Raw genomic sequence first — 27,294 nt, forward strand, 5'->3', positions numbered from 1 at the left:
GCCAACTACATTCCCATCCAAATGAACAGTGAATGAATGACTAAACAAATGAATAATTAAGAACACATAAATTGATTCAATATTTGAAGACCCCCAAAAACGAAGCGCCTCATTTAGTTTTTTTTTGCCATAGGGCAGAGCAGCCGGCCTTCCTGCTGCGCTGATCTACGGCAAAAGAAAAGGGCAGGAATGCGCCGTATTTATTAGATACGGCGCATTCCTGTCCTTTTCGCCTGGGCCCAATGGGCTGCCTTGCGCCAACACAGGCACTTTTGCACCATGGTGCAGGGGGGCTTGCGTTGCGGGGTTGATTATTTTTGTGTAGGAAGGGAAACCTTCCTGCACAAAAACAATCACAAGAGGCTTTTTCCTCTTTCTATGTGTGCTGCAGAATGCAGCACCCATAAAAAGAGGGAAAACGAGGAGAAATAAAGATATTTCTCCTCGCTGTGCCTCCGCCTCCCCTGGGGAGGCGTACGTTTTTGGTGCTGCCTCAGACTTACAATTTCTCGTAAATCTGAGGCCTTGTCAAAAAGCCATGGATGTTGCTGGGAACGCCTCCAGTAACACCTATGGAACACCCCTTTCACACAGTTTTCTGCATGAAAGGGCCACATATTTATAAGGCCATGAAAAGCCACGTAACGTAGCTTTACGTGGCACATTGAGCTACTGGAATGTCAAAAAAGTGATATTCCGGTGGCGCTAAAGTGCAGGTAGGGCCTCATAAATGATACCAGAAATACCTTACTGATAATGGTCTATAGGTAGAATCCTTCCTCTCAAGGCAGGTCCACTGTTCCATATTCAACATGGTTAAACTGTGTGATATAGATAGTGGGTAACTGCATGTCTAGCATAGCAACAGGCAATGAGCAGTCTTTGCCGTGCAAGCAAACACCACAAACTTCCTAAATATGCCACACGGCATCCATTCACTATCTCTTCCATTGATATACTAGCCTCTAGTGCAGGGGTCTCCAACCTTTTCTGTAACAAGAGCTACTTGTGTTCAATTAAAATTATCCCGAGCTACTAATATTATTAGCAGTGTAAAATAGTGACCACATCAGAGGCCACCCAATGCAAGAGTGCCAGCAGTGATCTCCTTAGAGCATCAGGTAGATAGGTGTCAGCTCTTGGCACCTAGGTAATAATAATAGTAATATGTCTCTAACACCACATGATTCATTACTCAAATATCAGCTTTAACTGTGTTTTGGAAATTCAACCAATTTAAAAAAAAATCTTATAGTTTGGAAAATACCCATTTTTGACTCAAATACACACTTTTCAATTTTGAAATACATTTATTAATTCAGCCTTACAAATTATTCTACTGTAGTAGGCTTACCTGCTTAGGAGAACTACTCAAAGATAGCTGGAGAGCTACCAGTAGCTCACGAGCTACTCGTTGGAGAAGCCTGCTCTAGTAGTTACTCATCAAATGTCTCAATTGTTTTCTCTACAATTAATGCCAAGGTACCGTGATAAAAGCATAATAAGAGCACAACTTCAACTCCATGTATCAGCTCAAAACACTACCCATATAAGTCACGTGACAAACACATACTTGTATCCATCCGCAAATGTGTTTCATTGTCTCTTCAGCTGAACCAAGCGTTATATAAATGTGACTACAATGGATCATCATAATAGAGAGAGAGAGAGAGGTCTAAAACCTTGGAAATTCAAGGACCAGTTTGAATAATTAAGTGCAACAGTATAGAATGTATGTGAAGTTATGAATACAGCCTTCAAATGCATCCTGGGCTGCAGAGGGAGGCAGTGAAGTGCATAGAGAGGGGAATTAATATGCAGCTGCCTTGAAGTATTACATCTGCAGCATTTCAATCAGCCCACAGTCCAATTAGCAGATTATAATAGCATTGAGACCCGTGAGGAACAAAGGATCCTCAAGAAATGGTGAAAATTACTTAAAGAGTATTGAAATAAAAATGCTTGCCTTGGTTATTAATTTACTATTAATTTGCCTGAAGGAACTTGTGACATCTCAGAGTTCAGTAAGGGTTCCAGGTTTCTGGTAACATTTCAAACAGCAGACCTATCAGGCCTGTTGATAGAATCACGTTTTTGTGACTGCACAATGTAAATATTAAAATAAAAACCTGTGTCATGCAAATGCAGTTCATGGTGACCATGTAGTTTAGCATGTTCATGGTTATTAGATTGAACACTCTCGTTTAATTTGTGTGTGAGAATTCTAGGCTTTCCATACCTATGACAGGATGTGTTATGAAATCATCCTTCTTCTAAAAGTCAGCGGGCCTGCAGACCTTTCTGGTCTCATGTTCCATACCTTGGCCCCGGCAATCTCGTGGTTCCCTCACTCAGTGGTGTAGCAAGGGGCGGCACAACGTTTTGGGGGCGGCAGTCTCTCCCCCCTCACTCATACCTGTGGCTGTCACGGGGCGGCGGAGGCAGGAATTGCCAGCACACCCCTCTCTTACATTCGTCCATGGGCGGCAAACGCAGGCGCCACCACGGGCGGCGTAAAGCCTAGCTACGCCACTGCCCCCACTCTACTCAGAGTCAGAAGAAGTGCGGGATCTACATCAGATGAGACTCTTCTGGCTCTATGGCGTAAACCCTTGACCTGGCCGACTGTTCGCCACAGGGCTGCCATTTCAAAGTGACAGTCACCTTACCCTCTCAAGGTCACAGTAACCTTCACTCATCTTCCATACCCAGGACTGCCGTGCAAGGCATGGCAGTCCCTGGTATGGAAACACACAATGAGCCCTTTGTGAAGGGCAACAGCTCCCTGCAAATAAGGGCCATTTCCCACTTTGGGAACTTGTTTCTTTAAAACAAAAAAATTGCTGAGTGGGTGCAGCAAACATGTTATGTTATGCTATGGTATGTTATTGAGATTTATACAGCACACAGCTACTCAGAGAGTGTCCCGGCGCTAAACATGGCTTCTGCTCGGCAAAATTGACTTCCTTTAATGGAGCTGCTATACTGACTGCTCCTTTAACAGCACCCTGTCAATCAGAGATCTTTAAATGCAGTGAGCGGTCCTCCTACAGGGGACTGCAGGCCATCACCTCCACTGACCTTGAGTGCTAATGAGCCACCGTCAAAGTCCAAGGGAACCACCGTAGTCTTTTCTGTTGACTTTCAAAATGTTTTTCTAGGTTTAGTGGACTACCACATTGTGTCTGCCACCGACACCTCTGTTTTCCTGAAGAAGAGGAGCATTCTCACTTGGCACCTGACTTCAAGGCCCTAGATGATAGGTTAAACGAGAGGGCATGGGTCACAGTGGAGAAAGGAAGGAAGACCATCTCAGTTTGTGAGCCTCCCTTCGAGGGTTGGATCCCTAGTTCATTCCTGTGTCTGTTTCTCGAATCATGCCTGCCTATGTGATTTTAATTGAGCAGTGGTGACAACAGGCTCATCGGAAGTAACACAGTGATCAGAATTGTAACTGGACAACTGTGAAGTGACTACTCGGATCTGAAGCATCTTTGCAATTTGTGGCAAGGCTATTTTCTATCCATCCGACACCACCCCAAACCGTCCGTGTGTAATAAGCTGGGACCCAATCGAATATTTACTGACTCATGGCACCTCTTGCCAAATTTAATACCAAAACATTTTAGGAAAGGCTATTTCGAAAAAGTAACTCTTTCTACTGTGAGCATATTGTTTTTTATTCCACAAACCATAAGAGTGTGTCTACACCCATTGCATTATTTATTTAAAAAATAAAATTATTGTGGTTATATAAACGTAAACAGAATGGGCACCGACAGGCATTCCTGTTAAACAACAAGTCAAGGCGGAAGGACAACAGTATAAAAACAACTATTGGCATCATGGGCGTCTGCAGAAATTTTTCCAGGGGGGGCCAACCTGGCAAATGAAGGGGCGTGGCTAATGTTAATCAATAGGGGCGGGGCTAAAATGGCAGACAATCAGGATCGGGTAATGTTCAGGCCAACCTGAGAAAAACAAGCATTGGCATAGCCAATAGGTCTTGCCTTTGGGACCTTATGACTGACTCACTGACTGAAGAACTTATATAGCGCACTTTTGCCAAGGCGTCTTGGCGCTGGGTAAGTATGATGCCGGCAGTATAAGTATTTAGTTCTGCAGCAGGTCCCAAAGGCGAGACCAATTGGCTATGCCAAAGCTTGTTGTTATATCTGGGCATGTTGAGAGGCTAGGGGACTGGGTCTCGATGTCGGGTTGGGAGCACAGCAATGACCTACTCAATTTGAATGCGTAGGTAATACAACCGGAGGGGTGAAATGAAAGGTTCACTACCAGGAATAACAGGAAGGTAGAAAGTTAGGCTGGTTAGAAAGGTAAGGAGGGGTCAAGGCAAGCATGGTGGTGAGGGGAGAAACAGATGCATGCTAGGAGAGCGCTGTGAGGGAGTGAGGCGAAATGGGAAGAGGCACTGAAGGTGGGTCGGGTAAAGACCGTAGTGAGGCAAACAGAAGGGTAGCGAGGGGTGAAGGGTAGACAAAGAAGTGAGGTGTAGAAGAAAAGATTCAGGAGCAGAGACAGGTAAATCAAAGATGGAGAGGGCACAATAACGCAGCCGTAGAACGTGAGAGGGCCAGGTAGAGAGAGGGAGAGGTGTTTCAGAGACAGGTAGAGACAGCTGAGGAAGAGGGAATAATAAAGACTGAGGTAGACAGGTGAGGTAGAGGGGTGCGTTGATATAAAGGAAGTGCAGAGATGTGTCACAGATGTTACTGAAGAGGAAAAGAAGTAGAGATATTGAGAAAGAAGTAAGGTACAAAAAGAAGTAAAGGGGTGAACAGAGGTAGAAAGAGTGGAAGGGGAGAGAACACGTAGAAGATGAATAGCAGGGTAAAATGAACAATCAGGCAGTGAGTGTGAGGAGTGGGATACAGAGGGATATGTGGCAGTGAGTGCGAAGTGCGGGGTACAGAGGGATATGTTGTGGCAGTGAGCACAAGGTGCGGGGTACAGAGGGATATGTTGTGGCAGTTAGCGCAAGGTGTGGGTTACAGAGGGATATAGGGCAGTGAGCGCATGCAGGGCCGGCTTTAGTGCTCGTGGCGCCAAGTGCGACAATGCTTTTTGGCACTCCCAATGACCACCTCCACTACAGTTTCTTCATAACCATCCTTTGACAGCGCCCCTCAAGCCTCCGTAACCATTCAGTCTCAGGTGCATTTAATTCATTTTATAGCGCTGCTCCTATCAGTGTAAGGTGTCAGAACACTTTACATCACACAGATTACATAAAGACAATCAATCATAAGTGTGTAAATCAGTGCATAGGAAATGTTACATAAGAGAGAGGACAAGAAGGTGTAGGAGTCACAGGTCATCCGTACAGGTAGGCAGGATAGTTTAAGAGTGCTTGGTCAGGAGAATCAGAAACCTAGAATTTAAAACCTAGCACCATGGATGGGGGGTTCTCTTTATTAATAAGAATTGATTTCTACCCAAATTAACCCATTTTGCCACATTAGGATAATGAAAAACTGGGGGGAAATCATAACGCCCTAGCCCAGTTTGCATGCATCTTTGATAACAGTTTTTTGCTCACTGTTCCACATTAGGATTTTAACTCATAAAGAGTTATCAACAATATGGTCTCTCTGACAAAAGTGTGACCCACTGACCTATTTACATTACATTATACACACTTTGTGAGCTGCACGTTCTTTGCAGCAAGCATAGTGACCCTCTGCGCTACCTTAGGATGAGTAGAAACTTCCATTACACAAAACTTTGATCTCTCCCTCCCTCTCTCTCTCTAAGGAAGTGCATTAATCACTGCAGTCATTTAGACATTTTTATTGGTGGCTGAAAATTTCTAGGAGTCCAGGAAAGAAGCAGGTGCTTTTAAAATCATCATATTAGGGCCCCCTACACGAAGTCAGCAGCCGGTGCGGTGGCACCGGTCGCACCGCCCTCGAGCCGGCCCTGAGCACGAGGAGTGGGGTACAGGGGGATATGAGGCAGTGAGCGTGGGGAGTGGGGTGCAGAGGGATATGAGGTAGTGAAACACAGGGTCGGGACGTCCTGCCAGACATGATAGGGTGCATACTGGCAGGTAGATATGTTATTGACACGAATCTGTGTACGTTTTAGTGGGATCTGAAATCCGGGCTATGCTGCAACCTCAATTTTAGACTTGGGACAAAAATGCATCGACTCCCCCTAGACCTTCATTCAGAAGACCCCTTGCTCTCAAGCTACAGAGTGTTAAAATGAGGTCTTTGTGTCCAGACCTAACCACTCGTGCTTGTGGCGCGCAGCTCAAACTGGCCATTGTCATTCTGTTTGTGATAATCAGCCACAGACAGAATGACAATGGGCGGGAGGGGCTGCGAGGAGGAGTGCGAGGCGCCCCATGAGGGACTTGGGGCCTCTGGCAGGGAACAGCTCTGCTCCCTGCAGGGCCCGTAATTACTGACAAAAGGCGTCCGTAAAAGCATGGGTGGCTGCAGGGGGGGCAAGGAGGAGCACTCCAGGGGGGGGGGGGGGGCAAGCGCCCCTCCTTGCCCCCCCCCCCCTGCGGACGCCCATGATTGGCATAGCCAATAGGTCTCGCCTTTGGGACCTTATAAGTGTTTAGCCATGCAACAGTTGCATAACTAAATACTTATAAGGTCCCAAAAGCGAGACCTATTGGCTATGCCAAGCGGCCGTGCGGCCGAAGAAAAAGTGAAAGTGATCGCGATCACGATCAAACATCAAAGCTGTAAAGCGGGGCGCCCGCGCACATGCGCTGTAGCTCTAGGCTGGCCTGGTAGCACTTTGCGCTGGGTCAGGTGAGACCTAAACATCTCTCAGTAATAGGTGTCAACGATGAGACGGAAGGCATTAACACATTCATGGGTGATTTGGTACTTCACCAATGTAAGGTAAGTTGCTAGTGTGATTATGTGGAGACAACGCAGTAACATCGTCATCTCGATCCAGTCCATAATACACAATCCAGCTACCCAATAAATTGTGGAACTTATGTGGGCACCCCCTGTTTTTATATTTCACTCTTTCTGCTGCCATAAATAAATCCATTCCCTTCCTCCATTCAACCACGGTTGGGAGTTCAGGGGCTCCCACCCATTGCATGATTGACACCTTTTCGCAGTCCTCTAACTTACACATTTGTTTTCAACTCGTGCAGAAATAACTTCAGTTTATTCTCCAGAAAATGCACAGAAGTACATTTGCCTAAGGCACATGCACTCTTCAAATATTAGCAATGACTGTGCATGTGATCAGGCCACATAAGGGGAACTACAAAGCACTGCATGGGGAAATGAGGCTGTACCTGGGGTACACAGATATTGCGGGTAGTAAAGCAGGTAGTCAAAAACAAGAACTGCAGCCTAAACCGGCTGAGGTGGATAGCAACCACGTACACTGATTGACAGAAGGGCCAGACAACTAGCGACACCCCAACCAGAGGAGATATGTAGATGGTGGGAATTATAGGGTAAGTTTCCTCGCGTGATCTTGTAGAGAAGCAAAGTTGCAACATTGAGACTTTTCCTACTTGATGCTACTTGGCCCAACCATTGCAGCGGTACCTGGCAGTGAAAGTCCAAAGGAGGGAGGGCACAGGTTTATTAAGAGGCCATGACCAGGGAGAGGCCTACGAGACCAATCCCCCATGTAGGTTAGCCAGCACAATTAATAGGGGGTGACCTGCACAGTATATCCAATCACATATGGCTACATTGGGCAAGGAGGATAATAATTGATAATAAGTTTATTATGCATGATTAATAAAAGCCTTTGCATACTCATGACATTGTGCAGATCCATAAAAGTAAGATGGGCAAGGAGGAGGGACTCAATACAAAGATGCCTGTATAACGGTCTGAGAACAAGGAGTTGAGGGAAGATCAAAGACCTGGGTGATATGCAGAAACTGAGGGGCATATTAGCAATGCTTTGCGATAACTATCGCAAAGCGTGCTTAGCGCTCCTTTTCCTAACGCTCGCTATTGCAGGTTTTTATCGCGGAGATATCGCGTTATTAGCAACACGTATCTCCAAGGCTATAAAGATTCCTGCAACAGCGGGGAAATCGCCTTTTTGAGGGGAACCTCGCTGGTTTTCCAGCGAGGTTCCCTGCAATGCGGCGACAACCTTGCTGATACGACCCTGTGGGCGTATTAGCAGAATCAACCCCCTATGTTAGGGGTGGCTAAGTCAGGATTTTAGCAGACGTTAGTTTTGGGAGAAAACAGCAGTTTTCTCCAAAAACTAACATCTGCTAAAATGCTAGGGCATCCTTGCTGATAGCGCGAAGCCGCATTATGGATGTTCTGACATGTGGTGAATGTCAGGAACGCCCACTTTGCATCTCATTAGAGATGCAAAGGTAGGCGTAGTGAAAAAGGGTGCTAACATGCGAATATGCATGTTAGCACCCTCTTGCTGATAGGGTGATGGTTTTATCTCCGCTTTTCTGACTTTTAAAGCTAAAAAAGCGGTGATAAAGCCCTTGCTGATATGCCCCTGCTTCCCTCTACCTCTTTTACCCAGGCAAGAGAGGATTTGTGCTGAACAAATAAAAGGGGGAGGGGAAGAGGTGAAGATTATACTGTGTTCTGCAAAACAGAATGGGACCCTAAACCATAAGACTCCATGGGCCTGATTCACAAAGGTAAACTTACATTTTTGTGTAAGTGTATCATTATTTTTTTGTATTCACAATCCACAAGTTTAATTTTACTAATAGTAATTTTACAACTGTGGAGACTCTGCAGTCGTAGTGGCGCGAACGCTGCACAAAAAAAAGATAGGAAAGGCGTATCTTTTTATGTGTCGCGAATGCTGCATAATAAAAGTTTAGGAACAGCCTACCTTTTTATATGTGGAGTCTCCACAATCGTACAATTACTGATAGTTCCATTAAAGATGTTATTTGTGAATAGCCTAAAAAATAGTAAACTTACACAAAAGTATAAGTTTACCTTTGTGAAACAGGCAGAAGTAGAATACCTGAGACTGCAATATATGCTTTATAATGCCAGAGTATGAAGCCCTACCACCAAAGACATGCTCCCGAAATACATTTCCTTATTTAACCTCACGATCACCACAAACTGCCAAGTTACAAAAGCTATTCTGCGTGGGTGAGATTTTCATCATTTTCCCGCATTACACGGACCATTGCAAAATTCAGTGTGGCAAATCAGTTTATATTTCTCATTTTCCACAATCAAATCTTCCTAATTAGAATCTTATCATAAACTGTGATTAACTTAATTCATATTCCATCATATCCCTTTTCATCCTACTTCTGAGTAGCGTTGTACATAGAAACTCCTCTGCTCGCATTCATTAACTGCATGACACTCAGTCGGTGAGAGAGTGAACATCAATTTGCCTCCAACTGAATCACAGATGACTTCGTCATGGCATTTGCAATACACTTTTTATATTATCCAACCCGATCTGTAGCAGTAGCGGCTCCTGTAGGGAGTGCCGTGGGGCGGGGTGGGGAGGTAGTAAACCACGGAATACGGCCGAACAGAGGTAACTACATAAATACATAAATAAAACGAATTACACTGCGCACGCTGCATCGCCAAATGTATTTATGCACTTACCGCCGTTTGGCCGTATTCCGTGGTTTACTACCCCCCACCCTGCCCCTCCCCAGCCTCGCCTCACCGCCCCGCGGCACTCCCTCCGGAGCCGCTACTAATCTATAGTGCTAGTTCAATAATCTATGTAGTGCATAAGTGATATTATTTTTACAATAGTAAACAACCTGCATCTGATGATATTACTTTCTTTTTATGTGCAGAAGGTTTAAGGGATTCAAATAATCACACCTGTCCCATTATTTTATCCAGTGTGCTGTCACCCATTGTGAAGTTACTGCGATAAATAAAAGGATGGGGTGTCACAAACTTGTTGCTAACCCATACTCTAAAAGTAAACCCAGTAACACTATACTTCTGATAAAGGTGGCTGTCTGTCCCACTTGCTAGGGTGCCATCGTGGCTTGTTAGAAGTTCTTGTGAGTTGTGGGACCAAAACTCAGAAGGAGTCCCCTTGGATGTGGAGCAGCGTAATTATAGCTCCACCTTTACACGTCACAAATACACAAAATAAACATGCATTTAGTACTGTCCTGTGTGGTCTAATGACAGTAAGGAAAATGTTGCACTTGACATTATTACTGAACTCTATTAATGTAGTATTAGAGAATTCATATACACTGTGTGTCAGCCTTATTGAATAATATATATTTCCTAGAAATCTAATGACAACCATCCTCATACTGTTCTGTTTAGATGATTAAGTAGAAGCCATCCTTACATTATAAGGATGTGTTTCTTTTAGAAATGATAATGATTTATGTAATGTGTGCACTAACGTTTCCTATATTTCATAGAAAATGTATTTCTTAGTCATACTTATACATGCAAAATTAAGATTTACCGTATGCCACATGTAATATGAATCTAATGTACTGACATTTTAATTGAACGTCCACATGCATATTAAAGGTGCGCAATTGATTTAATACGCTAACTTGACATTGCTAGGCCCGTATTTCTCGCTGCATGAAGTGCTGTTTTCCATTTCTGCTTGCTTATCTTTTCCTTGCAGGTGCTTTCACATGGACTGTTAGTTTGAGAATAGATACAACACTGTGTTAGCGACAGAGAGAGCCTGAGAAGGAGACCTTGACCAAGGTACATGGAGAGCCAGAGCATTAACTGAAGAGTCCTATTCAGCAATTTTGCAACATGGCTTAGACCACCGAGGACAATGCTGTTCCCATGTTCATTGTGGGACATTAAATACATGTTTTTGTGTAGGAAGGGAAACTTTCCTGCATGAAAACAATCCTTTGAGACATTTTTCATTTCATAGAATGAGGACGTAACAAGGAGAAATACAGACCCTTCTCCTCGTTATGCCTCAGTCAGGAGGTGCATCCTTTTGCCGCAATCCCAGTTTTTCTGACTTTAGTAAGCCTCAGATAGTGTCAAAAACCATGGGTGGATGCTTGAGAATGCCCACACTCCACCCATGAAACGTCTCCCTGCCAAAACAGCGATATGCGCTGTCTTGCGGTACTTTGAATTTATTCAACCAAACCACACAGAGCCACACCATATGGCTTTACGTGGCTTAGTAAATACCATTTAAGGACTTAGTATATATGGTCCCTAGTCTTTATCGTCTTTCAACTATCGGTCCTTTTCTTTTCTATGCAGACCTATTTTGGATTTGCAAGGACACCAGGACCTCAAAATCTTCCTCACAGCAATCCATCTTCCCACTGGTATTAGAATAAGGTGTACATTTTAATTTGACATCAAACTAGCGTTTCTGAACTCGCTCCATGTCATTCTTGAGGGCTTGATAACATTGTGTAAGTAGCATTATTAAATATCTTTCTGACCCAAGATTTTCTCTCCTGGCCTTGGGCCATGCCTTTATGCCCATCATTCTGTATCTTACCGATGAGTAGCCCAGATCTTTAATTGATCCCTCTGATCACTGAGTGGTTCCTTTTTCCACTGAGTTATGTCCCTGCCCCTAGTCTATCTTCCTGGTCCACGAGCTATTTCTCAATTCTGGGAATATTTGGCTTGGCAGAGACTTTCTTTTTGAGCCTCAGTTCTCTTAATGGCTCATGTGTGTTTCCTCCGGTCCTGGGTATGCCTTATCAGCCTCCACGTTGTCCTTTCAGACCCAGATTACTGAATGGGTCTCTACTATGGTCTTTGTCATCTGCCTGATGCTGATACCTTTCCCTTAGGTCATGGCGTAGGATAATGACATCTGGTGACCTTGTCATTGTCTCAGGCAAACCCATCTGCTGGCTCTTCCACCATACCTTAGGGATTGCTGGTTCTGGTTCCTCCCAGTGCCTGTATTCTCTTTAATGGGACACCTCCTATGTCCACCTAAGACTTTGCTGTATCCTGGCACTGCCTGAATCCTTGCTCTAAGTTCTCAAGCAGTCAGGTGTAGTCTTTCAGGGGGCCTGTCCTGTCTGGAAGGTCTACGGAAGGGAGGTTCCTCAAGAGTCCTCTGTTGTGTAGCATGTAGGTCTTTAAGCTTCGTCTCTGGCAGGCCCAGTAGCTCTTCCCACTTGTCCTTCTGTGGTCTCCATGAGTACCATGGCAAGTCCACTTTCAATCGTCAAGTTTCAAGTCTTCTGGCTTAAATTTGCAGGCTAACACTATGCCTATAGACTGCTGTGCTTCATTTTCCAGGTCTTCTTATCTTGCATCTTTCGGTTCTTAAACTGTTCCTTCATACTATGCAGGTGAATAGGGAGATAGCATTATTTTTACCACCTATGTCCTCTCATACTTTCGGTGGCAATGGGATTATTCATACTGAATCCCAGTAATACCACTCACAGTAGGAACTGAAAGGCTGGCCTTAATCTCTGTGCAGTGTTATTATTTCTGCCTGTTATACTACCGTCATTAGCGTAATGAGGGCCAGTATATTTGTTTAGGCCAGACCACTTTATCCATAGGTTCTCTTGCAGATCAAGTAAGTTTCTGTATTTATTTATAGGTATATCGTCATGGCACGTATATATGGAGTCAAGAATAGTAAATCCTTACCTCCCTCTGTGATATTACCTTTCAACGTTTTGTTCCTCGATATTGTGGTAATGATATTCTGCTCTGTTGAGATTCGGAACTCAATATTACCTACCAGTAGGGTTGGGTGATAAATTCCGCTCTGCCGGCAGAGTTGGTGGCGCATTGGCCACTCCACGCTACGCATGGAACCTGGAGTTGCAGCCAAATTCCACCAACTGCCACATGGTGGAGTTTTTTCTAGTGCGCAGGTAAGATGGCAAGCGTGAACTAGATTTGGCATCCCCTAGCATGATTTTTGTCTGCTAGAAGGGCACCCGCTGGAATTTACCGAACGCTGGAGGTTACAGACGGTCAGGACTATTCGCAATCAGAAAGCTGCTGCTCGAGTAGAAAATCTACTCAAGCAGCAGCAAAATCAACTTGAGAATCAGCACCCTCTGGTGCGCTGCATGGTGCTATTCATGCTGATTTTTCAGCTGGAACAAGCTCCCGGCGCAAAAAATAAGATCGAGCAGCAAGGCGTGCAAATGCTGCCCATTTGTGGAACTTTGCGGAATCTCGCAGAGTTTTCATGTAACTCTGCCGAGTTCTGGAGAGTGAAACTCCACAAGTTCTGCCCACCCGTATCTACCACCTTCTTTTATTATTATTTTTAAATATTTTTGCCGATTTGATTTTGAAATTTTGCATATTGAAAACATAAATAAATGCTTGCCAAGATCAGATTATTGGCTTTTACAATGATTGTTTTAAGATGTGCCTTTTTTATGATTTCGCTGTATCTTATCTTGTACCTCTGCCTTCTTTTTCGGCACATAAATAGGGCACTTGCTTGGAGACTTGCTAGAAACAAAGGAAATGCAAGCTTCATTCGGCTTCTTCAGCCGGCTCCTGCAACGCCTGATGTGCCCACAGTGTGAGGCTGCCAGGCACTTCACCTGCAGGAAATTCATTGAAGAGACTGCCACCTACGCCTTGTTGCTCTATTGTCTTCAATTGGCCTTATGAGAATGTCTTGAGGTACGTTTTCATTACCCCTTTGAAATAAATAATTATACCTGCAGAAGTCAAAATGTCTGCAAGCTAGTTGATACTAGTATGGTATCCTCTATATTTTCTTGGTTCCCTTCCAGCTCTTAAAATAGATGAGTGACTAAAATGCTTTTCCAATGACTCATCTATCATTAACAATCATAATTAACATCGCCTCCCACATGTGATCATTATAACCCTTGCTGAAACTATAGATTGCATTGTTAGTTGCCAAAGTTATTCATCTCTTCTGATGTTTATGTAAGGTCCATTGACCACCGACGTGGGTGCAGGGATCTTTCAAAGTGAGAGCTTTTTGCTACCTGAGAGAGCTGGTGCTTACAATTTGCTTACATCATTCTTCTGTGCACTATCTTAGTACTGCATAACCGTTTTTTGCTAGGGTTATCCAATGTAATGCTATATTTACTAGGAAATGAAGCAGCGCCGAGCTGCGAGTAATTTTGCAGTGCCACACTGCGTCATTTAAAAAATGCAGGGATGCACTGTATTTACAAGAATACGGTGCACCCCTGTGTTTTCCCTTGGCTAGGGGTAAAAAAAGCTGGCAAGAGCCAACACAGACACCCTTGCACCATGGTGCAAGGATCTCTGTGTTGCAGGGAATGATTGTTTTTGTGAGGAAGGGACACCTTCCTGCACATAAACAATCTTTAATGACAATTTGCTCTTTCTATATGTGCTACAGATTGCAGCACACATAGTAAGAGCAAAAACAAGAAGAAGAAAAGTATTTCTCCTCGTTGCACCAATCTAACGCCTGCTTTGGAATGGCGCATGTTTTTGGCACTGCCTCAGATTTACAGATCCTTCTATATCTGGGGCAGCATCAAAAAGCAATGGGTGTTGCGGTGAAACGCCAACAGCACCTCCTATTGCACACCCCTTTCATACTGAAAACTGCATTAAAGGGAACCATATTTACAAAGCGGCGTTAAGCCACGCAGAGTGGCTTAATGCCGCTTTGTAAATATGGTGCAGGGCATTGCGCCACCAGAACGTCAGAAAAAGTGACGTTCCGGTGGCGTAATCCCGTTGTAAAAATGGCCCATAGATTCTGGAGGGCTTGATCTATTCTAGATTCTCCAGGATATCCACATAAGAATATTTACATGCAACCATTTGAAAGGAGTTAGTTTGATTCTATTAACACAAGTTCGATTTTACAAGTAAAAGGGTGCTTCTGTGCCTTTGAGGGAATGTCAGGCTACCAAGTTTTTGGAGTTCTGAAACTTTCAGTGCAATGTCTCAATGCGAGATCTTCTGATGAAATGGACCAGTTGAACAAGAGGTGAAATAAAAGCAAATATGAGATGCAGGTTTCAATAGCATATCAGGAAGTCCAACAATGTAAACTTTACTTCTTACAACAGCTTGATAATAAATGCATTCTGTGGCCTAGATTTAGCAAGTAATGGCAGAAGGCAACGCTGTGCGAATATCTTTTTCTGGAATGACAAAATTATTGTGCGGCATCGTAACTACATTGGAGCAGATTTACAAGCCCCTTGCGCCACTTTTGCGTCACTTTTCCCCTGTTAAAAGTGACGCAAAAATGGCGCAAGGGGCTTGTAAATCTGCCCCATTGTGTTTTTTGCCAATGACACATTCGTAATCAATCACACATACACTAAAATTGCTCTTACACTTGATGCTAAACACGATTGAGCACTGTGCCATGGCTCAGAGGTGAGTGAGCAGAGTAGTTTTGCACTTCTGGCACATCCCTAAGTAGTAATCTCTCGTTGCACACGATGGCCACCGTGCATTGCTTAATATGTCTAATTTTTGCGCCGATTATGTATGGAAATATTATACAATAGCCACATTGTTGCTGTACTCATTTGACACTAGTACTCCTCACAAGCCCACCAGATGCTTCTTTTAACAGTGTTAGTTAATCTGGTGTTGCTGGCAATTCTCGGGGTGTTTATGTCTTCCCTCCCTAATATGTGAACTTTGCATTGATTATCAGGGGTTTTGCCCAATGTAATTCAATTACAATTAATGCTGTGATCAAGTAAACGTTTCAGATTTCAGTTCCTCACAGCTATTGTTTGAACTGCATAGAGAAGGTTTGCATTGCATGAGCACCTGTGCAAACAATTAGTAAATTGTAGCCTCTGTTTGCTTGAAAGCTGTAATAGATATCCTCAAAGTCCAATATCGAACACTTTTTCAAGCATTATTTTCTAGTAGATGGGTGGAGAACAGGACAGACGGCTCAGTTCAGCATGGCTTCATCGGTGCCATCTTACCCTAACTTAGGGCCTGTTTTAGATCTTATCGGATCAAGTCTTGCCATGGCTTTTTCAGCGGTCTTCCCGCCCGCCAGCTTGGCGGTCCGCCCGCTCTATTTAAAAGTTTGCTATTGCATAGCTGAAAGACCACCATCACTGCCAGGAACTCTCGCCCACCTTGACAGCTGGATAGGCAAAAGCGACTGTCGGAGGAGGGACAGCCAGTTTGTCCCCTGGGCCAACCACAATATGCCTTCCTACCGATGCAACAGTGGCGTGGAAACCTTCACACCTGAGTTGGCGGAATGGAACGCATATAAGTCACAAACTCACCTTTACTCACCTTCCCACTTCCTGTACTGCCATGGACCCAATCCTACATGTCCTGCCTCTGCTGTCGCTGGGTGATCACAATGCAAATCAACACTGTTGTCACCGGAACCAAAAGTAACCTCCCCTATTACCTGTTACCTTTTCACTTGACTGTTCACATTTGCTCCGGTCTTGTGCATTTTTAAATTACTCACACAAGCAATGGCGTACCAATGTGCAATGCATATGTCTCTAATATTGACGTTTAAGAAATTTAAAGTAACACACCTGTATAACCACTTTGTGTTAATAAATTTGGTGCCAGCTGCCTTCCTAAAAAAGGACACTTGCACAAAAAAGATATCAAATAAAAAAATTCATAAACTCACAAAAAACCTGTGTGTTTAAATAAAGTACAAAAATGTTCACAATAAAAACATATGCATCACACATCATTGGGATAGCATATTGAAACTGCTCTAGACAAATGTAACCCTCATAGATTACCTGGAAAATCAATAGCCGTCCCAAATTTGAAGCTCTTTACATAATCATCCATGAAACATGCCCCCTTATCTAGTACAAGCCCTGTATTGTATACAATTTTAATTTGCACATTATATTACAGGGTGCAATGCATATGTGTACATACTTATCAGTAATCAAAGTGAAAAAACACACCTGTAGTAAAAAAAAACCTTAAATAATGTGTCAACATCTATTTGTTGGTGCAAGGGTCCACGACTATGTTGAATGGCTGCACCTACATTCAATTGACCATCACATACCATGTAAACCAATGTATGCACTTAACATAGTAGACATCTGAAAAGTATGTAGTAGTTCCTGCCATGATGCTAAAGAAAAATATGTGCTACTTATTTTACACTGAAACATTGCTAGGAATTGAACAATTGTAAAGGAAAAGTAATGCCAGGACAAAAGAAAAATTGTGATTTAGTCACAATGAGATAAGTCTCTCAACTTGTTTTAAACAAGGCATATGCCAGTCCAATGGTGTCCACAAAGTTCTGTACACAGGTGTGTAGTGACACTCAACTTGTCTCCAATTGCACTGCCAAGGAAAACTCCTGGGATGGGGCATCTTGTGGACAGAGCAGGCACCTCAAAGATGTTACATGGGAGGGAAGGTCTTGGGTTTTAGAGGGGGGGTGGGTTTGGGAGGGGTGGTCCTGAATCTGGGAGAGGGGAGTCTTTGGTTGGGGGATGTGAACTTGGGAGGGCTGGTCTTGGTTTTAGGATGGAGCCTTTGGTCTTTTTGAGGGTACCTGGGGGGGGGTAGTAGGGGTGGTTCTGGTCTTTTGAGGGGTGGGTCAGGATGTGGAAGGGATGGGCTGGGGATGGGAGGGTTAGTGTGCATTTGTGAGGGGTGGGATTGGGTGTGGCAGGGGTCAGGGCAAGGCTAAAGATAAGACTCTAATAGGGAAAATGGGTAGGATAGTTGGGAAGGAGTTGGGATTGGGAGGTAGCGGAATTGTCTATTGTGCATATTTCTGTTGAGGGTGCAGGTGTTTGCGGGTCTGGTGTAGGTCATGCATGTTTGGGTGTGCGTTGCTTTGTTGGTGTGATTTGTGTGGGTGAGTGTGGATGTTTTTGTTTTGTGGGTCTGTGTGCTGTGGAAGTGCTGGGTGTGGTACATGTGTCTTTGGTGGTGAGTGCAGTGTCTGAGGGTGTGCTTGTGGTGGTGGATGCGGCTGTGGTGGTGGGTGTGGTGTATGGGGGTGTGCCTTTGGTGGTGCATGTGAGTGTGGTGGCGGCTCTGGTGTCTGAGGGTGTGCTTGTAATGATGGATGTGGCTGTGGTAGTGGGTGTGGTGTCTGAGGGTGTGCTTGTGGTGGTGGGTGTGGCTATGGTGGTGGGTGCAGTATCTGGGGTTGTGGTGGTGGTAGTGCATGTGAGTGTGGTGGTGGTGTCTGCGATGTCTGTGGTTGTGCTGGTGGTGGTGTCTGTTTATTTGGATGCACACCTGTGTTTTTTGTGGTGTTTGGGTTTCTGTGCAGGTGTCTGTATGAGTGGGTACATGCAAGGATATGAATGTGCTTGGGACAGGTCTGGGAAAAGGGATTTTGGGTGGGGGCGGGAGGTGAGGCCCAAGGTTGAGGTGGTTGGGAGGCTGCGGTCAATGTGGAGGCTAAACCTTGAAAAGACATCTGTAGGCCAGACATAGCACTGTGAATGCTTTCCAGGTAGGCTACCATTTGTTGCAATTGGTTGACAAGCCCCTGGATAGCATTCCGTTGTATAGTCTGGCCTTCAGAATTGTTCCTGAAGAAGTCAATAGCCTCCTCACTCAGTGCAACCGGAGGGACAGGGGCAGGGAGTGAGGTCCCTGGAGTGAAGGAGACGCCACCCATTTTAGGGGGGCTGGGTTTGACCAACTTCAGGGGGAACAAGAGGGAGGGTGGAGGTGGTACTCTGGGTGGCGGACAAAGATGAAGGTGTAGCAGATGAAGTAGGGTCTGAACCACTAGGGAGTGTTCAGTGGAGGAGGCCTCCGAAGAAGATGTAGAGTCGCTGGTGGCCTCCTTTGCACTCCCCTCATCCTCCGCGTCAATGGGTCCCTCGGTGCTGATGGTTTCAGCACCAGAACCACAGGGCACAGTTGCTTCCCTGACACTGTGGCCAAGGTCTCCTCTGCCTGCTCCTGATTTTTTTTTTTTGTCTGATCTGTTTATTAAAGATTTTGTTTATATGAACATATATACAGGTCGATACACCAACAAGATCATCATACAGAGCCAGTAAACAAGCATCAAATCCAAATCACAGGTCAACAGCTCAACGACATGGTTACATCAGATAATATAGGCATGATTAACATCAAATGGCATATCCCATCCATCACGGAATCTCCTCCCTCCGTCAAAAAATGCTGCATAACCACATTATAGCACATCAAAACTACAAATTTACAATACTTGTCAGTTACATAAGCACGGTTCTTATGGCTTCACTCCGCCATATCACATCCATCTATTTATGAAGTCAAAGATTTTATAAAACCCTAACATGGGGGAAACCATCAGGGAGGGAAGTAGGAAGGGAAACATGAGCTGCAGAGAGGTAGGTGAGGAAACACGGGTCGCAGCTATTACAAACACCGGAGCCTATCAACTATCACATAGGTGCACAGCCTGACTTACAGGAGAAATGACCTTCCGGTATAGGGTACAAGGGACTCTGTCTGTACAGAAATTCAGGGCTCGGGCCATAGATTTACCCATATAAAACATTCTATTCATCTGGAGTGGTGACCTTCATTTGGTTGTATGGCATCAACAACCCCTGTAACTCACACAGCATGGTATTCTATGCTGCTGAAATGGGGAATTTACGCAAACCCATCACATCCTCCTGTATCAGGGAGACTGCTTCAGCCTTCACCCGGTTCACTCTGCCTGCTCCTGATGCTGCTGAACTGACATATACAATAGTTTCCTTGCGTAAGCAGACCTGATCATGAACTTTGATCACTAAACAGTTCCCAAGTTTACTGATTTCACCTGCTTTAAGGCTCTCAAAGCTTGGTTCTACATTAGCATAAGCTCATGCATGTAGACAACATTTTCAGAAACCATTTAGTCACAGTTATGTCATGCCACATGATCACTCCTATTTAATTTACAATCTTGTCTCTTATCCATTGTTATGTCTCTCCAGGAACTATTTCACACCTCTGAATGGTGGGCCTTTGATCTTTAGAATACTAAACTGATGTCACCAAAAAGGATATCAACCATAATTATGTTTGTACAGTATGTCACTAGGCGCTAATACTGCATACATTCCATTCTCAATAAGTAAAATATGATATGAATACATGTGTGTCAACAAACACAGCATTGTTGTACCAATATTAGTGTGAACTGAAAGCAGGTTACCTTTGTTTGGGCATTCCACCATGGTTTACTACAAGTCACTAAAGTATATGTCAATTGTACAAATTTCATGAATGATTTATGCACTGAAGTAGCTTAGCAATGTATCACATACTATGTAGATAGCTATGCTGTTGAAGGCAAGCAGAAACAAATATTTAGGTGGATTGACAAATGACTTTCCAGCATAGGTAGATATATAGCCCTTGAAATATTTCTAGTACACTTCAGCACAGAGTGAAACACATGTTCACATTTCCCTCATAAATGCCTCTAGCTATTTGAAGTTTGTTGTATCTTAGTGAAATTGTTTCACTAAATAGGCAGGCTTTCACTGTAGTCAAAATATTTGTATAACATTACAGTAATTATTACAAACACTAATTCATATATAATACTTGATATATAATACTTGCTTCAAAGATTCACATGTAAATCACAATATGTAACATTTTACACTCAGTTGCGAAATGAGTTATGAGTTAGGTCTGATTTTGAGCTTTCCTGATGGAATACTCCTACATAAATGTGATGAAACATTCAATACTGCAAAATCCCTTTACGTTTGCCATTTAACTCCATCATAGTGTTATCATCTGGACATGACAAAGGACATTGAGTAATGGTTTTGGGTGTGTGCCAATCTCGCACCAATGTGTACACATTCCTGTCAGTGATCCAACAAAAATTGTATGCCTATCACTATTATTTGTCAAAACACAGACCGGCTTACGCCAACACATCTTTGTGAAGGAGTACGACATCATGCTAATCAGTCACTTTTAACTTATGACACAGTATTTCTGAGGCTAAACACAATATGAATATGTTTTGATTCCAAAATGTAGCTATTGATTCTGACACTTATTTGTGTAGAATCTCAGCTTACCAATGTGACTTTTGGTACATCCACTGTATCCTAAGTGCCTAGTATGCTAAGCCACATGTAGTAGGGCTACTATTACATCATCCACAATAGTGAAGGAGCATCACATCTGACACAATAAACACTATAGAGCTGTTTGGTACAACTGTCCCTAATGACATCTACCAACATGATGCATATGTGGAGTTTAGGCAGCCATGTGTCTGCTCAGAACAGTCCATTGGTTGTGAGCAGGAATCAGGTTGGATCCTTACCAATAAATTAATAGACCAAGCATATCATCATACACATTATACCAAATCTAAACCTTCAAGAACTTGTGTGTTGGACATGGGTCACCCTTAATGTTGATATCAAAGATCCTGCCTATCACAAAAATTAGTCATGTAAAATGTGAAACTCTGATAAATACTAACCCCCTTGTTGCTGCTGTTGGGCCCCCAACTGCCCATGAAGCTCTGGATAGGCCATCACAGGAATGTGGGGTATTGGTGGTGGTGGGGGGGTGATGGTGCGGTGCATGTGCCTCCCACGTTGGGAGGACTGCTGAGCTGGACAGCTGACTTTCAGGTATAGCGTCGTAGGTCCTCCCATCTCTTGCGGCAATGGATGCAGTGCTGCTTGTAAACCCCCAGGGTCTGCACCTTCCTAGTGATGGCCCTCTTTATGTCCCGCTTCTGATGGGCGTTCACCTGTATGGATACAAGAAATAAAAGAAAACATGGATTTCTGACTTTTTGTTTGTCTTTAGCGATGTAACAAAATTTGCCACTAGCATAGCTCATAAGTTAACATACAATGTGTATTGTCACATGCTGACCGAAAGCAATATATGAATAGACACTTTTGTTGTGACCTGTTGCCTACCCTCATTCCATTTCATGGCGTAAACTCACCAATCCAGGCCTGTGAAATCATCTATCTAAAGGGGATCTTACATATTCTGTGAAGTGACCTACTTCTGATCAGTGCAAACGATTGTGAACTACTGAAGGCTAGACTTATAGACTTATGGCACAGGGAATAGTGGCCACTGTGAGTAAGGGGTCTGCAGTTTGGACATGACACGCTTTGAAATGGGAGTGAAATTAAATTAAGTATTAGCTCAAGAAGTTAGGTAACTCTCCCTTTCAACTGTCATCCATTTTAAAGCATTCAGGGGCATATTTCTAAGCAGACCTCAAAATTTGACCTGGCAAGGATATATGTGTATGACAGATGTACCTAAGTGCTTCAGTTGTTTGACCCTGTTACTCAGCCCCAGCCTGGCCCATTATCCTGACTGAACAGTACTCATTGCCAGGCCTTTTTATCTGCAGCCTGATGATCATGTTGTCAAATGAACACAGCCTTCCCTTAACTTTTACATGCAAAAATGACCTTGTGCCCATCTAATAAATTACCTCAAGACTGTGTGCTAATCTGAAGGGGTCTAGGAGCTACTGGTAGCACCCATGCAACTTTTTGGAGAGCCCTGATATAGGCTGGGTGATTTGTGGAACCATAAACATAGCTAACATCAGTTTCCTTTTGTTTGTACAGTTGTAAAGAGTATATAATGTGTTTCTTAATTTCCATGATGTGAATTTTCAACGTAGCACATGTAAATCAAACATATACAGAGATGCATCTCTCCATACACAGCAATTGGAATCTAGGGTTTTAACCCCTTCAGCGCGGCGCGGATTTCCGCGCCGCGCTGAAGATTCCGTGCGCGGGCGGGGCCATGACGGAGCGGTTCCGTCATGCGCACAGCGCAACCGACGCACGTGACGGAACCGCTCCGTCACAAGCGTCGAAGGGGTTAAACACACACCACATACTAATGTTGTTTTTACATTGTAAAGTGCAAAGAAATTCCCCAAATCATTGTCCTCTGTAAGAATCAAAATATATGAGAGTTCACATCACTAACTACACTTCACTCAGGAACTCAAAGGGACATTGTAGCCTGTGTTATTGGGAAAAAAACAGTTAGACAGACTCCCATATGCATTTCAGACATGTACGTGTTGCTCTGGTAGTCAATAGAGCTGGCCATACAGGGAGAGGACCTCCTGTGCCAGCAAATCCTTCTCCGCTGACAAGAAGGCTGTCTCACCTTCTTGACCTGACATTGTTGCTCCCAGATGCGACTAACAGCAGCAAAAGTGGAGGAGGTCTTGATGGCAGCAGTGTTACGAGTGAAGTTTTTGCTGACCGACGCATACATGTACGCGATGTAGACGGACACAGCCATTGACCTTCGTGTGTTACTTTCACCAATGTTAGCCTATGGCTATGTTCGTTGTGCAGTTTACCGCCTACAACGCGCTGAACTTCCGCCATGCCTGTCTAATTCCAAATGTCAAATCGACGAGGTCAGGCTCTCGCCATTTTAGAAGTTCAAATAAGTGTGTTGGTGACTGGGAAGTGCGTCACCACCACTTAAAATGGGAGCTAGTTTGTTTACATATTCAAACTTAGATGGACACTCATTTTTTAAAGAAAAACATTTATATGTACTGTGTTACTGTGCTGCAAAGCGATATTAGTGCAGTGTTGTTTACACCTCCGTTGATGGAGGGAAAAAAATATGTGTAAATAATACATTTGGAATGTATTATTTAAAAATGTTAACAATTTTCATTTTAAATTAGGCTATAAATGTAATTTGTGAAGAATTAAGGACAAAAAGCAAATGTTGGGTTAAAATATGTAGTTAAACCATATTTTTGTAGAACTGCATGACTTTAGTGTTAATTACCAAATATGTTGCTGTGGGGAATTTGTCAAATGTTCAAATGTATTTTCCAATGCAGACATATGAAAGCTAAGAGAGTGAGGAGACAACAGCCTCAGGTGTACCGCCCACTTCCAGAGCTTGCCACTATGGAGGAAAGGGATACAATTAAGAAGGTCAGGTTGCACAGGCAAATTATACTGGATTTATGTCATCATCTGGAGCCAGACCTTCAGCCTCACAACAGTAATCTCACATCTATAACACCAAATGGCAGTACTTTATTTTGTGGCCACTGGATCCTTCCAATACACTGTGGCAGTATCTGGTGGAATGTCACAATGAATGTTCAGTGGTGTTCTACAAGAAGTTCTATTTTCAGTGATGACACACATCAACAGGTTCATCCAGCTTCCATGGCAGCAGGATTTAGACAATGTGAAGGGGGACTCTTACATTTTGGGACACCTGTCTTGTGGTTGGAGCAACTGATGGCACACATATTGCCTTAGTGCCACTATACACCAGAGAACAGGTCTATCAGAATCGGAGACACTTCCATTCAATCAACGCAAAAGTTGTTTCCTTACGGGATTTGTACCTCAAAAGCATCTGTGCACATTTCCCCAGCTCTGCCCATGATTCCTTCTTACTATCGAACAGCTCCATATCCCTGCAAATGTCAAAACATGGACCTGAGACTGCCTGGCTTGTTGGTCAGTAAGATATTTCATAATATCGTTTGGAAATGTATATTTGAATGATCTTTAATTGTGTAACATTTTGGATACTTTTTTGTCTTCCATCTAGGAGATTCAGCTTATCCCATCCGACCATGGTTGTTGCCACCGCTGAGAAATCCAACAACGCATGGGGAAGTCCGCTTCAATGAGGCCCATGAAAAGGACATTGAAGCCAGTAGAGTGGGCTTTTAGGCTCCTAAAGGCAAGATTTTGTTGTCTGGACGAAACTGGTTGAGCCCTCCTCTACTCTCCTATAAAATCACTGAGGCCTGCTGTATGCTCAACACCATTACTCTGCGACAAAGCATCTCTTACATCACAGGGGATGGAAATCATGAAAAGTCACTGGGTAAGGATCCTGAAATGCCAAATAAAGATGATAGTGGTGAAGAGGAAGGAGTTGACATATGCCAAGATGTCATTGACAACTTCCTCTCATGAGTGTAGGTATATATTTACATGTTATCACTTTCACAGTTACACCAAAAATTGATGTGATGATGAGAGAAGTATGTGGTGATAATTTGTTATGAAGGGTAAGTTCAGGGAAAATCAGACCAAATGTGTTTGTTAATCAAAGTGTTGATACATTAACTAGTGTGTTCAGTTAGATTGTTTCTCTCTGATTGTTTTGTGAAACTATCCTCCAAAAGTTGACTTTGTAATCTGTCTATCATGTTATGTTTGATTGGCAATCTTTTTGTTTTTATATATTTCAAGTTTCTTCACCATGTCATCTTCATGTAGACACTTCAGAGTTGTGACACTTATGGTGCTATTTTGAAGTACAAAGGGAATATGGGTTGATCCTGGGAAGGACAGTCACAGACCAAGGCAATTTGCACTGTGATTGAATGCAAGATTTGAAGAATACATTGGACTTGTAGTCTGTTGTGTGTTGGCACTAATGCACTATGTATGCCACCATTAGCTCAAACCACATTTGGTAATGGGACCAAATCATGCTGCTCTCCCTTCACATTGGAAAAATCCTCATTGTGTGTAAAGTGTATGTAGCAGTTAATGTGTCGCATCATTGTAGGACATACTTCTTGTGGCACACCACTGAAACATGGTTGTGACATTCCACCAGATACTGGAACAGTGGATTGGAATGACCCTGTGTCTACAAAATGTAGTACTGCCATGTTTTTGTATTTTGGTGTTATTGATGTGGGATTCCGCATCTGAGCCAGAAGATTTGTCTCCAGCTGATGACATGAGTCAATGATAATTTGCCTAATCAATCTGATTGTTTTGGATATATCCCCTTCTTCCACGTTGGCAAGGTCTAGGACTGAAAATGTGAAAACTGGCACTGAGTATCAGTGACATGTATGGATTGTTATGTTAGTGCAAATGCTGACAGACAATTATTGCTCAAATGGACTAAACACAGTAGTAGATGATTTAACGGTATGGCATTTTGGGGAGTCATGGTTGGGAACTTGAGATAAACATTACCTACTTGAAAATTATCTAAGTTTACACAATCTTTTGATTTTTGTGATTGTCAACTTAGTATGGAATAAAACATATGCATCGATAGAGTTGAGATATACAACACTAGTCTATGAGTTTTTGAGTTGTGAATGTATTGAACTAAACGTGAAGAAATTAAACAGGGTGAAAATGTAAATGCCAACCAAAAATTTAAGTAGTAGTCATGTTGAATAAAACCATTGTTGGAGACCCAAAATTGTTTGAAGGCCAATGTCCAAAATACAAATGGCATCAGAAAGGCAAATGTGTTGAGAAATAGTCCACAGAGTGAATAACAGGCACTCACTGGAGAAAATTAGGGTTGGGGTTTCTTGATGTTGGTGGCAGAGGTCTTGCCATCCTCACATCCTGGAAATATGCATGGACATCCCCTCCTGTGGGGGAGGTGGGGATCCACAGTTGCAGGGCCTGGGGTGAGGGCAGGTGGTTCTTCTGGTGGAACGGCCTCCATTTCTGTGGCTGTGAGAGATACAGATGGGCCAGATGCTGTAGGCCCACAGGAAGGGGTAGATGGTTCTGGTAAAGCCCTGCACATATGGGTGTAAATGTCCAGCAGCACCCCAGTCAGGGAGCCCATATTAGAGCTGTGATCTGATTGAACTCCCTCTCCAACTGCTTCATCTCCCGGAACTCGGTAAGTACCTGGCCCATCATATCTCGGGACTGATTGTAGGCTTCCATGACTTGTTCAATGGTGGTCTGGGTGAGAGTGATTCCAGTGGCCTCGATATACTGGCTTACATTATCCCTCCCAGGGCCCCTAACCCCACTACCTGGCTCCCTTGGCCCAGTGTGAGCCATCCAACAGGTTCTTGGGTGAGCAGGAGCTGATGGTGCTGTTGTCTCAACGTAACCCTGGACTGGGGGGGGCACACGATCGGTGTCACAGTGGTAGAAAAGCAGGACATGGAGTCTTCGGTTAGCTGAGGTGTTACAGCTGAGGTGGAAGGTGTTGGTGTGGGTGCAGTAAGTCTCACTAGAGCTGTCTGCCCATGCTGACCAGATGGACCAGGATCCTCGTCCTCATCCAGATTATCAGGAGTATTATCCTCACTGACAGCTTGATCCTGGCCTGGAGTGAAGGTCTCTTAAGTGGCAGATTCTGGCCATGTGCTTTACCGGTTGGACCTTTTGAGAAATTGTGTACATTTTTATTAATAAAAGTGTGTATTGTACATTCAAACCTTTTCAGACAAACAATGTAGATACCTAGAAGAAAATATAGTTAGAGATTATCGTGATGATATCTTTCAGTGGTATTGCACATATTACCCTAACTTTTGGCAATTTCAAACAGTATTTCTTCAAAAAGGCAGGCAATAAGTTGACCTGATCTGTTCATGAAGTGATTAGGAAGTATACCTAAC

Source organism: Triturus cristatus, chromosome 9, assembly GCF_964204655.1.
Source record: "Triturus cristatus chromosome 9, aTriCri1.1, whole genome shotgun sequence".
NCBI classification, from domain to species: Eukaryota; Metazoa; Chordata; class Amphibia; order Caudata; family Salamandridae; genus Triturus; species Triturus cristatus.